This window comes from Typopeltis vanoorti, chromosome 25 (genome assembly GCF_054136105.1).
Source record: "Typopeltis vanoorti isolate ZY-2024b chromosome 25, IOZ_Tvanoo_1.0, whole genome shotgun sequence".
Taxonomy (NCBI): domain Eukaryota; kingdom Metazoa; phylum Arthropoda; class Arachnida; order Uropygi; family Thelyphonidae; genus Typopeltis; species Typopeltis vanoorti.
This window is the reverse complement of record NC_143573.1, coordinates 56,606,054-56,620,403: the sequence shown is the minus strand read 5'-3', so window position 1 is coordinate 56,620,403 and position 14,350 is coordinate 56,606,054. Positions and strand designations below refer to the sequence as shown.

General features: G+C 35.3%; 1 protein-coding gene across 1 annotated transcript in view; it reads left to right on the top strand.

Annotated features, from left to right (window-relative positions):
* Window positions 1-14,350, top strand: part of LOC150092761 (CD9 antigen-like) — a 181,531-nt gene that overhangs the window by 346 nt on the left and 166,835 nt on the right. The gene's annotated exons all lie outside the window — the stretch shown is intronic.

The window sequence follows — 14,350 nt, the reverse complement described above, 5'->3', positions numbered from 1 at the left end:
GCTAGAGAACAGGGGGAAAAAAAGTACCATCTGCTTCCGCTCAGGGTGTAACGTCCCCTTCAAGTAGTAGATAAACCATCCCTGTTTTAGTACAGCTGGTCTTGTTCATCGTTAGTTAACATATCGTTGTCTTTGTTGGTAGTGTTTACTCTGGGCACTTTAAACTAAAACTATGAACCAGACCCTCTGGAAGAAAGATGTGATAGGAGGAGTCTCCTTGTTTGTTCTAGTTGGAGTAAAAGCAAAATAAACTATGGTGTATAACATGTTTACTGACAGGCTTTTCCACTGAACATCTTTTGGAATATGCAATGCTAGACCGAGGATTCTCGATTAATTTTCTTTACTCTTCCGTATATGATAAATAAAGAGAGAGAAGGGGGAAAAACTCGTTTTGGATCCCTAGTAGTGGAAAATTATGATATCAAGTCACTATTATAATTCAGCAATACATTTTTGTTTCCTTTGTTATATAGACAACGCTTAAATTACATGGTAAATTTAAGCGTGAATTAATGTGACAAACGACACTTCTTTTCTGCGAATTTTTTCCGAATACGAAATTAAATTTGTATTTGATAGTTGTAACAACAAATTGCGGTGTTTATCGGCTGACCGAATCGAAACTTTTATGAAGTTAGTTTTCGTAAATGTGTGAATAACTGAATACTTACTGGTTTTATTCATTCATTAATTATTCGGGGAATTGTTTACATCACACACTACTCAAAGTTTATTAGTAATGAAGAAAAGTACACTCACTGATTGACTTAATTAAACACACGTCAAAATAACGACTTTCGAACACGTTAAATGAAGATAATTATTTTGTGTGCTGATTATTGAGTAGGCCTAATCATTCGCCGACTGCTATTTGAGAATTTCTGTGCTAGGCACTTTGCTTTTTCTGATTATATTATTATTATTCATGTTGTACCATTTTATTTTGTTTTATTGCTGAATTATCTTCTACTTAAACAGGAATTTATATGTAGGTGGCAGCGCAGCGCTTAGTTTTAATACCTGAAAATATTAGCCCATTTAGACAATGACATAATTGGAATATTTGGGATCTTTTAGTATTAAGAAAGGAGAAATTCACGGAACAAATTTGACCTGTCAAATCGTCAGTAATTCTGAAGGGAAGAATAACCAAAGCAATTTGGTCATTTAGTGACTGCATTTAACACTTCTAGAGAGAGAGAGAGAGAGAGAGAGGAGGGGGGGGGGGATTTCGCCTCAATTCTTTCTAGGAAAGCCTTAAACTTCTCCCAATTCTCTCTCTCTCTCTCCCCCGACCCCCCTCTGTCGAAATACAAATTAACTGCCCTACTTTCCATTTTCTTCCAATTTAAGCACTTATAAATAAATTAATAACTTGCTCATAACGGTAACTAATTAAGTAAAATAAAATTCAGATAATTTCATTTAATAAAATAGAAATAAAATTCTGATTCTTATTTTTGCTAATGTAAGATAATTCGAAGCACAGTTTTTTTTTTTAAACTAATTCTAAAAATAATTCTACTTTAAAGTTTGCATTCTTTCGAATTATCTACATAATCTAATGCTAAAATTTGATTTTTAATTGGAGATATTTATTTAAAATATACTTTTTAAATCTTCTCCCTTTCTCTCTCTTTGTCGTTGTTGGACGCTGAATCGCATGCGAAGGTAAAATTTTACGTTAGATTAATTTGTAAAAGCACTAACGAAATTATGAGAATGTTCGAACTACTTAAAAATAGCTGTGAAACGTGTTTTCGAGTGGTTTAAGTTGTTAAAGAAGGCCAGGAAATTCTTGAAGATAATATCAGAATACCTGTTTTCAACTGGCTTGTGAAACCTGGAGTTCACCCTTGACAGTGGTGGATTCAGAAAGGATAGATAGGGGAACTTCGTCCTGTCCTCTTCTCCTCCCCTTAAGAAAATAGAGCTAAATAAAATGAAAATCCACTGTTATTTAACATTGAATATTTGTTTAAATGAAAAGAAGAAAACTTTCCTGTATGTTAATTTAACTGAAATAACTAATTTAACTGAATTTCAAAAAAAAAAAAAAAAAAAAAATCAATGCGCTTGTGGTAGTGTTTCTAGTTCATAATGATAGACCTCCAGAAGAAAGGTTATAAGTTCCAATCGCCGGCTAGAGAAACAGTGTTTAGATTATTTTTCAGCTGGTTCCTGGTTAGCCGATCTTTTGCGCAGAGCATCTCTCTCTCAGAAGTTGGGTTATTTAGCCTCCCAAATAAGAAAAACATCGACACTAGAACTTTTACAGTTTCAGACGGTAATATACCTGTTAGCAACGTTCCCTCAGGGGCCAGGAAAGCGAATATGCAAGTCATGTCTTCTGAACAGAGTTGGGTTGACCTACGAAACTCTGGGATGGGAGGGGGGGGGGGATCGGTGACTTTCGAGAAAAGTGTTATAAGCTTTACATTTATAAGCTCCCAGAATTAAAAAAAAAATGATGAAAGCTACACATTGTTATTGAACTAAAAATGCAATTGGACATGAAATATACATCTTATTGTAATGCACTCTTTGATATCTTGGTGGAACCAAACCTAAAACTCTTAAAAGCCCGTACACCACTGAGCCTCTGCTGCGCTTATTACTACGATAACAGACAATCGCTGTTAGTGTGTCTTTGACATTGAGAGGGAGAATGAGATGTGCGTGGCCAGGCATGCTCTCAGCTTAGAAGCATTGTCGGTTAAGGTTTAAGAACATTAGATGTGACTGCCGTAATGTTACTCTGATGCCTTTAAAGTCAAAACGTATCCCCGAACTTAACTATCATTTACGGTTAACAGTGGAAACCGGCTACCTACCGATTTTCAAAAGTTGGTCAGGGCTAAAGGAGTGCCGCCGACTCCCTTTGAGGAATACAAAGGGGATTAATAGATAATTTTATTTGTATAATTTCACATAAACATTAGTCATAATGTCTATGTGAAAATTTCTGAAGTTTGTGTGTGTGTGTGTGTACACATTGACAAATACTTATTTGCCCTTCAGTTTGTCAATCTGTTAACTCCTTCATTAACGGGTTAACTGTTGCAAAAGTGAGGCAGTTCAGACATAATATACCAGCCTAGCAGCAGCTTCTGCTATAATTACAGCCAAACCAAACTAATCAACCTTCTTTCCTCAAGTTGAAGTGAGGATTTGTCACATTTAGAGAGAGAGAAGTGGCGTAACTGCGATCCCCCCCCCCTCAAGAAACAAGCTTTGAATGCATCCTTTGAGAATGCTGCATCCCTTGAATTCTTTTCTTGTCTCATCCATCCTTCCCCACATTTATAGTTTTTCGGCTTGTAGTTGTCACAACGTGAAACCATGCAACAGAGCTTTCGTGAACTATCATCACGTATAAGGGATGTTTGAGTTAGGCTAGGGCTGTCCAAAGCATTGCCCGCAGGCCGCATCTGGCCCGCGGTGGGATTTTGTGCGGCCCGCCTGTGGGTTTTGATTTTCACGAACAAAAAAATAAAATAATTTGAATCGAATGCGTATTAGATATTTTAATTCTATCACTAATCGATAATCTCGATGTTGGTCATTTTATTTGGTGTTTTTTGCATCACTATATACCTACGTGTTTTTTAAATATCGGTTGTGTCAATGAAGCGTTCTTACACTGTTTTGTTCTAACGCGCATGCTCTGGGCGCTCACGGGGAATGATGAGCGCACGATTAGTAGTGTTCATTTGTTCAGCTATCGATGTTTTGTCGCTGCTGCTCACCAAATTACTAGATACGTATTGTGCTGCAGTCCTCGGATAAATTTTATTTATTTATTTATTTTAATACGGCCCTAGGATTACCTAAGATTGGACAGCCCTGATGTTAGGCGATTGGCTCTTGCAACACGACAGTAATTCAGTAATCAAGGGTTACTATGTATGCCAATATAATATATTGGGAAATCAGAATTTTATAGAGTATGATATAGTCTATAAATTTCTGATTTCTCAGTAGATTGCCAAACACGCTATTTGCATTTCATTGCACACCAAGCCTCATTTTCTTTCCTCTATTACTATGGTAGGGGAAAAAAACTGCGGATTTTTGGGTAATGGGTAACTGTAATTTTATATTTCGAATTCATAATACTTCAGTGATACCACCAGACTCATGGAGGGAGAGCACGTACTGTACGCGCCCACGATGCGAGACCCTACGACACTTCTGCGCATGTCAGAAGAAGGAGAATCCATTCCGATAATAGGGTAATCAATCCGTATTGTGGGATGAGTTGTTTATTATTACACGTCGGAAAATTAATTTCTCTTTTATGAATATTCTAGTTTATAAAGTGCTAATTAGCTATTTTGCTTGTGTAACAGTTGGAAACTTTTACATATAAAGCACGTGATTTTGCGTGTTGGTGACCATTCGTACATCGCCTTATTTCTTTCTCTCCTTCAACATGAATTGACTCTTCTTGGCACCGAGCCAACTGAGATTCTCGTATCTGTGGTCGAACAGAACTTTCAGTCTCCATCAACTACAACGAATCGCAACTACTATCATCATCTACATCTACCGCCCACTAGTATTTTCACAGACAATCACAAACATCCGTGCCCACGGCGGGATTCGAACCCGCATCCTTTTGGCTGGAGAGCGGATACACTATCCTCTCGGCCAACTAGGCCAGCCATTTTTACTCGAAATCTGACAAATTCAACTTTCAGCACAAGAAAGTTCGATTTGTTCACCATAGTTTGAAGACCCTTCTTTCTACGAAAGAGTTATTGGTAGTTTTTGAATACTAACGACATATTAACTGTTTTGCATTTGTTCTCTACGACAAACAAAATTAACTATTGTGAATGCTTCGTTATAAGTCCCCCCCCCCCCACCTCTCTCTCTCTTCCTAAACTGTACGCTACTCTATAACGTAAAAACATTTGTTACAGGTTGGAGGATAAATGGAGATGAACAAAAATGTTTCAAAGCTTTCCATAAATTATGAAAAACATCATTCACATAACCATTTCCCAGGTGGCTCACTTATTACTCTAGTTAATTTGTATGCAGGTATGGAAACAAAAAGGTTTCAATTTAGTCAGTATTTTCAGAAAATGTGATGTTATGCGATTCTTTTTGTTCATAAAACGGCGAAAAGATTTTGCTTTTCAAGTGAAGGTGAGTTAGCTGATCTCATATGATTGTATCTCTGCTTTTCCTCCAGAAAATTTCCAGTGTTTACTCCTACAAAGCATATATGTACAACTGTCGGGTAATTCGCACATCATCTACTTGCCAGATTTCCATAGTTATAATTATGAACAACAACAGTTACATAAACTATCGATCGTAATTAAAAATATCTAAATTCGTATAAATTCTTTGCGTATTGAAGATAATACATTATGTGAGTATATAATATAATAAATGACATAATAAATAAATGAAAATAAGAGATAAATAATAATAAACATTTTTGCGATGAGTCTTTTAACTCCTTGGAGGTCCAGAAATAACTAAATAAGGTATGCAGCGTAAGGCCAAAAAGTACTCAAGTACTCTTTGATTTTTCAATCGCTGGCTCATCACTGTACAGGAATGTAATTATGGAACTGTCATTTTCTTTTATGATAGTCTACGGTTATTTTATTTATTCTTTTTATGTTTTAATACGATGCTAGTTAGTGCACCCAATACATATATAGTTGTGGCATGACACTGCTTTCACAAAAATGATAGATATTCTTTGACATTATGTCAAAGTGCTATTTTAAAGTGCTATTTAAAACAAGCGTGATCTATAGAAATGTTTTGTCGAAATGTGAGCAGAATCAGCATCCTGCAATTGAGAAAATTCCTTTCAGTCTGCACAACTGGTAAAAGCATTGGTGACCAGAATCCACTTTACGTAGACTAAAGTGGAATGACACATTCCACACAGTGCTACTCGGAAGGGGGGAAAAATCGCTAAATGCACAAGAAAGGAGGTACAGATTACAGTTGCGATGGTGGTGGGGGAAGGAAAATGGACGTTCGTCTAATGTCTGGGATCGACGGGAGCTCTTGCTGACGAAATAAAGTCGCTTTGTTGGCAATGGACACTTGAGCAATAAATGACGCGTACGTCTTCGCCCGCGGTGTAGATTGCTGTTCCCCCAAGGTTTTTGTTCTGGAAGAAACAAAGTGGAACTATCACCACATTTCTTCGTATAGTATGCAAGTAGAATTGCTGATTCTGGAAGGCAGGGGAAGTATTCCCCCCTTTAAATTATGTCGAAAATGGCGCGTGCACAAAATATCCCAAGTTGCAATTTTGCGATAATTTATTCTTTACCAGTTTGTAATGCTAAGTCTCTCATTTAAAGTCTGGTATGATTCCTGATTAACCAGCTTAACATTAGTACATATTCACATATTTATATTAATTTCTACAGTATTATTAATAAAGATCTTATGCTGTTATTTGCATTTTTTTTTAATTAGGAGAAAAGTCCTGAACGATAATTTTTAAGAATTTTACTGATTGAAGAAGCTTTTATGTACTGCTAGCAGGGTACTTGTCGTTGCAGGGTTCCTTAAATTCGATTTTTTCCCCTTAAAGCTTCATGATTTTTGAAGAATTAAAACTTCATTTAATTTCGTCAATTAAAATTTCTTACTTCATTTCTGAAAATTCACATAGCACATTGAAATATAAAACTTAAAAAAAAAAACAGTTATTAAAAATAACTTACATCGGGTAATATTTCAGAATTTTCAGTTTTTTTTTTTTTTTCATGAAAATTTACGAAATAACTTAAAAAATAGTTTTAGGTGGTGGATGAATTTCATTGTTCGGTGTGAGACCACAATGTTTAATTAGAGATCTGAAGTGTCTTGGAAAAGTTTCAGGTTTACTCTCCAGAGTAGTTTCTGAATTATTATCGAACGCTCCCATTTATGGTATTAATGTACAATAGGTTTAAATACTTCTCTGGGTAGGATTCACATTTAGAATAAAATTTTGAAAACGATTCAGAAGATAAAACAGCAAAAACTGCCGTTCCCCCAAATGACAAGGATCCCTCCTTCCAAGTCGTCAGAATTAATTATGGATATTTTATTTTCATGTATTCTTCTTTCTCTCCTTTAAACATAAGGCAGGATCTGATTTTGACCAATTCGTTTATCTTCAATAGGAAAAGAGTTGCGTGCATAACAATTGATTACAGTACAACACTTTTTCTCCGAACATCATACGCCTAACTTTCTTGAGAAGCATTCACATTAAACGCTGACAGGATTAGTGAATTGCTGTTGAAGAGAGACGTAGAATTCTTGTTTCTCGTTGTAGCAATGTCAGTCTGCCTTTTATTAATTCTTCTTCGATATTATGAAATGTCTGTGTAGTGCTGACCACCGAGAGAGTGGTCCACATTGTGGACCTTTATTTTAGTCTCGAATTTGTTTTATTCTGATTTTGTCGTGAACGTTGGCCTTTATTTAAACATCTGTAACTTAAACATCAATAACCACATGTAATAACGGAGGGAGAAATTGCCATTTTTTAAAATATATACGAAATACAATATTTGAATTCTTAAAATTGCCAACATTGGTATCTATCTCAATTGTAAGCCGTCGCTGCTGCTTGGGAATATACCTTTATATATTGAAAGTTTATTTTTCACTTGGTTAGACTATAATAAATTTAGTTTAATCCTTTATCCAAGTGTGAGCAAACAAAGTTTGCGCTGAAAGTATCTTCAGGACTGGGGTAAGGTGGTACAACACCAGGCAACTCGTTGCAAAGGTGGAGCAAGCTCACAACACTCCTATCTCAGTATCTCCCATAATGCAAAACACATCTTGCGGATATGTATAATGTTATCCATTAAGGGAAGGGCCACTACCCAGACTAGTTTCGACCTTTATTGAGGTCTCTTCATATCTCCACTTGGGCCTGGCTCCCACCGAAGAGACCTCAATAAAGGTCGAAACTAGTCTAGGTAGCGGCCCTTCCCTTAATGCATAACATTATACATATCCGCAAGGAGATGTGTGTTGCATTATGGGAGATACTGAGATTGGAGTGTTGTGAACTTGCTCCACCTTTGCAACGAGTTTCCTGGTGTTGTACCACCTTACCCCAGTCCTGAAGATACTTTCAGGCGTAAACTTTGTTTGCTCACACTTGGATAAAGGATTAAACTAAATTTATTATACCTTTATTTATATATATATATATACACACACACACACACACATACATACACTAGGGAGGGATCTTCCCCCCCCCTGGCGCCTACGACGCCCAACCCCCGAGTTCCGGGCTGGTAAGCCGGTTCTCCTTCAATTCTGATGACTCGAAACATGAGACAACAATGTGTTTGTCTCATGAAGGCAAACGCATTGTTGGACGTTTCAAAACAATGAAGTGACAAAAAACGTGACATAAAAACGTTTCAAATTTCGGCTTATATATTGTTCAAAATAAAAATATCAATGTTTTACAAAAATTTTGCTAATTTTTTGTCTCCGCTTACTTGTTTATCTGAGCGTGGGATTTATTATTATTTTTTAACCTACAGCTAGCATCTGTTCTTTTAATTTGAAGTTCATGGTCCATATGGGTTTGTGAAAGAAACTAGAATGAATGAGAGAATTCTGGTAGTTCAGATATCAAATCACGGTATCTTTTGTTGGGATTTTTCGAACTTTTTTTTAGGCCCTCCCTGCCGCAGAAAAATGCATACCAATGAAAACGATCTCTTGCAACTCTAGACATTACTCTTGTTATTCAGTAACAAGAGAAGATTGAAGAAGGTGCCCGAAAGGCTGTGTGATGGAGAAAATAATATATGGATTAAAAAGAAAACAAAAGAAACCATGTTCATTTTTTAAATCGTAGCTCAACTGTTTCTAAACTTCTAACTTCTCATCCTTTACTTCGGGAATCTTGGACTACGTCCCATTCATTATTCTTTATTTCACTTCTTTTCTTTTTATAGTAACTTTTTTAAGAAGAAATGAGAGAAGAAAAAGAGATTGTACTTTAACTTCTATCAAGTAGTATAGAATAATATACAACGGTTAACCACAATTTTGTTTTTCTTAAATAATTTTTAATAAGTTTATTTTTTTCTTATTTTGTGTCTGTTGTTTGAGCCTATAAAAATTATTCTATACCAGTTTGCTTTGAATTTTTCTGATTTTGTTCTATGAGACGATATCTTCTAAAATTATTGTTAGCCATTTTATTTCGTTTTAAAATTTTTCATAGCCATTATCGATCGTAGCATACAAAGGCTTAGAAGTCTTAACTTGTGATTTCCGTTAACTTAAAATTCATAACTCCTCATAAAACTTTAAATGCATCTAAAAACTTCGTTTTAGAATTGTAATTCGTTAAAAAAATGCCATTGAAAATCTGAGTTTTTATTTTATCGGACTGAATTTTAAGAAAACCGGTTCAAGGGCAAACATGGAGGAATATAATACGATACGAAACATATTGAGAATATAACTCCCAACAGCTGCTAGTTTTCGATCTTTGTTAGGCTGTGTGTGTGTGTTAAGTGAAACTATGTGAAAACTAACCTCCATCAAAGAAGACAAAATGGTTACAAAAAATATTTTTTTAAAATTGCGAATAATTTTATTTCAATGATTAAAAAAAATTAAAATTTTTAAAATCAAAAATTTCCATTTAACGCACCTTGTTTCGTCTTTGTCCACATTTATTTAAAATTGCTGCAGTGAAATCATCTTTGTTGATTCGTATTTCAAAAGGATAAATTTTGTAATTGGATAGTGCAGATCTCCATTTTTCTTTTCTTTTTTTCCCCATACCGCAGATTTGTTTAGTCCAACAAAAGTAGGTCATCGTGCCAGCGCTCTGCGCGTGCCGACTTAGCGCACAAGATAATGGACGCTCAGAGGACGAAGCATCATCAATTGTTTTCAGAGTTACTGTACTTATTTCCACTGCAGCAACTTATTGATCTGACTTAGAGTTTTAAGACTTATTCTTTTATGAATAAACCGAACGAAAGGGGTGTTTTAGGCATCCTTGATTAATCTGTAAACAAACAATGCCATATTTTAAATGTTTCTCTGGAATATGTTAACTTTTGCCATGAATATCTAAATGAGAAAACAGATTTCCAAATATTGACATCCTCGAAAAAAAAAAATTAAATTAATAAATAAAATAAATAAATAACACAATAAGTGAAAGAATCAATAGAACATAATAGGGAAATTCTATTATAAAAAACAAGTCGTTCGCTGTTTCTGATGTGTGCATTTTTCTTTTTTTTAAATATGATACGGAAAATTAATGCCTTTTTTTAGAAACTGAAGAATTGCAAAAATAAGGCGTGTTGTTTTTGATAATTTTTTTCCTTCTTGAGATATTTGGTAAAGTATAGTTATCTTTGTAATCGAAAAATAAAATCTGTCTGAAATTTGCTCCTTTTTAATTTCGCAGAGGAAAATCTCATTACGTAATTAGATCATTGGAATTTGAAACTAAAACATTGTTAGTGTCTATTAAAACAAAAACTGTGATGGATCCTGTGATTATAATGTTTTTACGCCTACTAAATCACAGATTTATCTTGAAATACATTGTGTCACAGCAGTGATCCCCCAGGCAAGTGCTGTACTTTTCTATTGCAAAAATCACTCGAGTGATTTTTGCAATAGAAAATTTAAATTTCGAATGACTGTTAACCGGAGCAATTTGATCATCATCGATCCCCGTTTTTTAAAACATCAGCATCCAACGGGATAGCCTGCTAGATTTTTAGCTCACTTTAAATTAGAGCACTTTGAAAATATTGTCACGTAATTGTTTCTTAGGTTGTTGAAGTTTCCCTAAAATATTCAGGGCAAGAGCGTTTCCTTCACCACCTCTACATGTGACATCGTTCAATCTCATTCTAACTAAATTTAGAATATAATTATTTACATTGCTAAAGGTCCCACAATAATTTCACCAAATCCGACCATAATGAAGTGGAAATGAAGTTATGAGGAATTCTGGTCCATCTCAGATACATCTACGGATCACATGGTTCGATCGGCTCTTACCATGGAGTTGTTTCTAATATTGCTTAAGGTCCTCGTATATGAGAGAAGTTTGTAATAAAAGATGATGATAAAAAAGTAATAAAACAACTGATTTAAACCCACTTTGGAATATAGTTGTTTCCTACGTTAAGATCTGTTGGCAATTTTTTGCATACATGGACCAGTAACTCTGTTCTGATCCATTTATGCACGCTATGTTATGTACCTGTGTTCTGGTACGCTAACTGCTTTGACTGAGCGGTTAGCGTACTTGCTCTTCACCCATCGAGTTGTGGGTTCCAATCCTGCCCTGTACAATGAATGTCAGCGAATATATTTGGGTGTGAGATGAATTTCGTCGCCCTGTATGAGGCTGCTATCCCACTTGCTGGAGGTCTGAAATGGCTTAGCTAGATTTCCGTATTTAGGTTACTCGTGTACTTTTGGTTTTTTCATGGACGGAAATCACATAAAAAAACTACGGAAAAAAAGAAAACAATGCTACATGTTTCATTGTTCATCTTATTTTAACAGCAATTTATTCCCTTAGCGTTTTACCTACTTTATATAAAAAATATAAAAAAATAAGTGATATATCTTTAAAAAATCCTACTTGAAAAAAAAAAAAAAACGAAGCACTGAGGAAACAGCAAGCTAGCTAGTTTAGAAGGCTACTTGGATGGGATGGTATTACTTATTGTTGAGAACATAAATTTCTTTTGCTCTGGTTTGAATTACAAAGCAACTTAGGTTATAAAGAGTGTATATGGGCTGTCAGTTGCTTCTATTCTTCTGGCACTTTGCCTGTTTCGCAGAATTTTGAAACCGAAATTTCCAGGGGAAGGGGAACCCTGCCATCTTCGTACGATGCCGGCTAACTCACCTTCAGTACTAAAGCTCTTGTAAACGTTTCTCGCAGCCTAATGGATTCGGACCTAGGTTTCCTCTCCGAAATTCGAGCCCTATCATAAAGCTAACACTACTACAATGGCTATATTATTTGTTTATGAATCAGTGTTTGTATTGAAAACTAATTCAATAATTGCGTGTGTAGTAATTGTCTTGAAAAATCAATTTGCTCCTAAGCTGCTTCGTACCTGGTACTCACCGATACACGAGTTCTTAGAATCTTTGTGTGTTGTTTTGTTTTTTCGTATACATATTAATTGCTTGCGTTTCACATTCATATAAGCATGGCTTATGTTTGCGAGTACGTCTGCAATCCATCATCGAACTGATATACTATGCTTCGCGTCGTTTATAGTTGGTCTATAAATAATTGAATATTAACTTGGTACACTGTTGGAACATTATTGTAGTGATAAATATATCATGAGCTTTTTTTTTTTATTATCATCTTACTCCAGGGATGTATTTTATTTAGTAAAAAAAAAATAAAACCCACAAAGATTAAGGCCTATCGTTTCAGATTTATAGAAAGATTTCTTTATTTTTTATACGAATCATAGTGGCGAAAAATTGTAAACCTAATAGAATATTAGAATCGAGTGAGTTCGTTAGATTATCTGGATATCCTTCTCATGGTGCTTCTTCAACTTCAGGTCTCCAAATAAGCGGAGTGATGCTTTTTTTTTTTTATATCCCCTGACCCTGAAAATTATCTACCACCTTAAGACATTTAAGGTGTTAGACAAACATTCTTACTACAGTGGAATTCGAACCCACAACTTGTTGATAGGCTGTCCATTTAGTGCACAGTCTTTCTTCTAAAAGAAGCAAAAAAAAATAGAGGGAGTACGGACATTTTCTTCTTTGCTACTTGTTAATTTGCACATATTACCTTATTAATTTTATTTCAATCAAAAAAAAAAATGCCAACAACAGTGGGTAATCAGTTTTCTGGTAACGTATACCATTCTTCTGCAAGATCGTATTTCTTGGCTGAACATATTTGGATGAAATTTGGTATGCGGGATCTTTAATACTAACATCGTTAACAGGCAATTGTTGGACTAATCTGTTATTGTAGTTGTTGAGATTAATTATTTGTTCTTCGAAAAAAATACGAAACTATCTTCTATGAAGTTACATCGCACTCTTACTTTCTTTCCACGAAGAGATTTTTTTCAGAATATAATGCAGATTTTTCCAACTTGCAGAGTCATAAACTTTGGGAACATCCTGTTATTCAGGAATTTGCACTTTATGACTCCAAATTTACCTGTATATTATGATGACAAGAATATTTCACAGGTCCTCGCATCAAAAATCATATCTATTGCTAGTGTTCTGTTCCTTCTTATTTTATTTATTGCGTAGATCTTCGTATTTATTTCAGTAAATGTAAATATAGAGCCTCCGTAGCTCAGTCGGTATAGACGAAGCCCTTTGGTCGAAAAGACCTGGGTTCGATTCCCGTCGGTGACGTGAGGAACCTTTATCTGGTCTCTTTCGAGGAAAGGTGAGTTAACCGGTCTCATACGGAGGTAGGGAGTTTTTTCATCCGGAAACTCCAGTTTTTCATCCCGCAGAATAGGCAAACCGGCTCCCATGAACACACATGGATTACAATCACGAATACGTCCTAGCCATATGCCGGTCCTGAGCCCGGATAAAATTGGGGGGTTTGGGGAAAGCAATGGTGAACTACCCTGTAAAAAAAACATCTCACCAGGAATACTTTGTGGATCTACAAAGTCACCTACGGTCGGAACGACTAAAAGAGAAAATCAGATCAGAATGTAAACATTGTATTTTACATAGTCTATTAAGGGTTATCCATAAATTACTACGTTTTGTTTAGGGTCCTACCCAATATCTTACAAAATCCATCCAAAATGCAACGAATCCCCATCGCTAAGTGGATAAAGTAGTTACTAGCCTAATGTAAATTATTGGAAGAGTCCTTGCAGGTTCAACTTGTTAGCTCATGCTTAATCAGTCCACACACTTCTGGGCTAAAACTTGTTAGCGGTATGGTACTAACCATTCACAGTATATTCTGAACCAGCAGATGCATTTACTGTATCCAACAAAACTGTGTTATTATGAAAATTTATAATATGGGTCATCTACAGCGGAGACACTTCATCTTAAATTCTGGAAATTATTTTATAAACATGAGGTAGTGTATTAGTATCATTATTACTATTATTATTACGTGAAATCTCCAAGGACTCATCGCGGTTGGGTACTTTACATCTTAATCTTCCATCTTCGCATTGCACCACTATCCACCATTTGCACACTTCCATCTTCCGACCACTAACAGTAGTGGTTCGTTAATTGTTGATTTTTATTTTCCCCTTATTCAAACAGAAACTCGTTGTTGGGTAAAATGCTGTTTTACTTT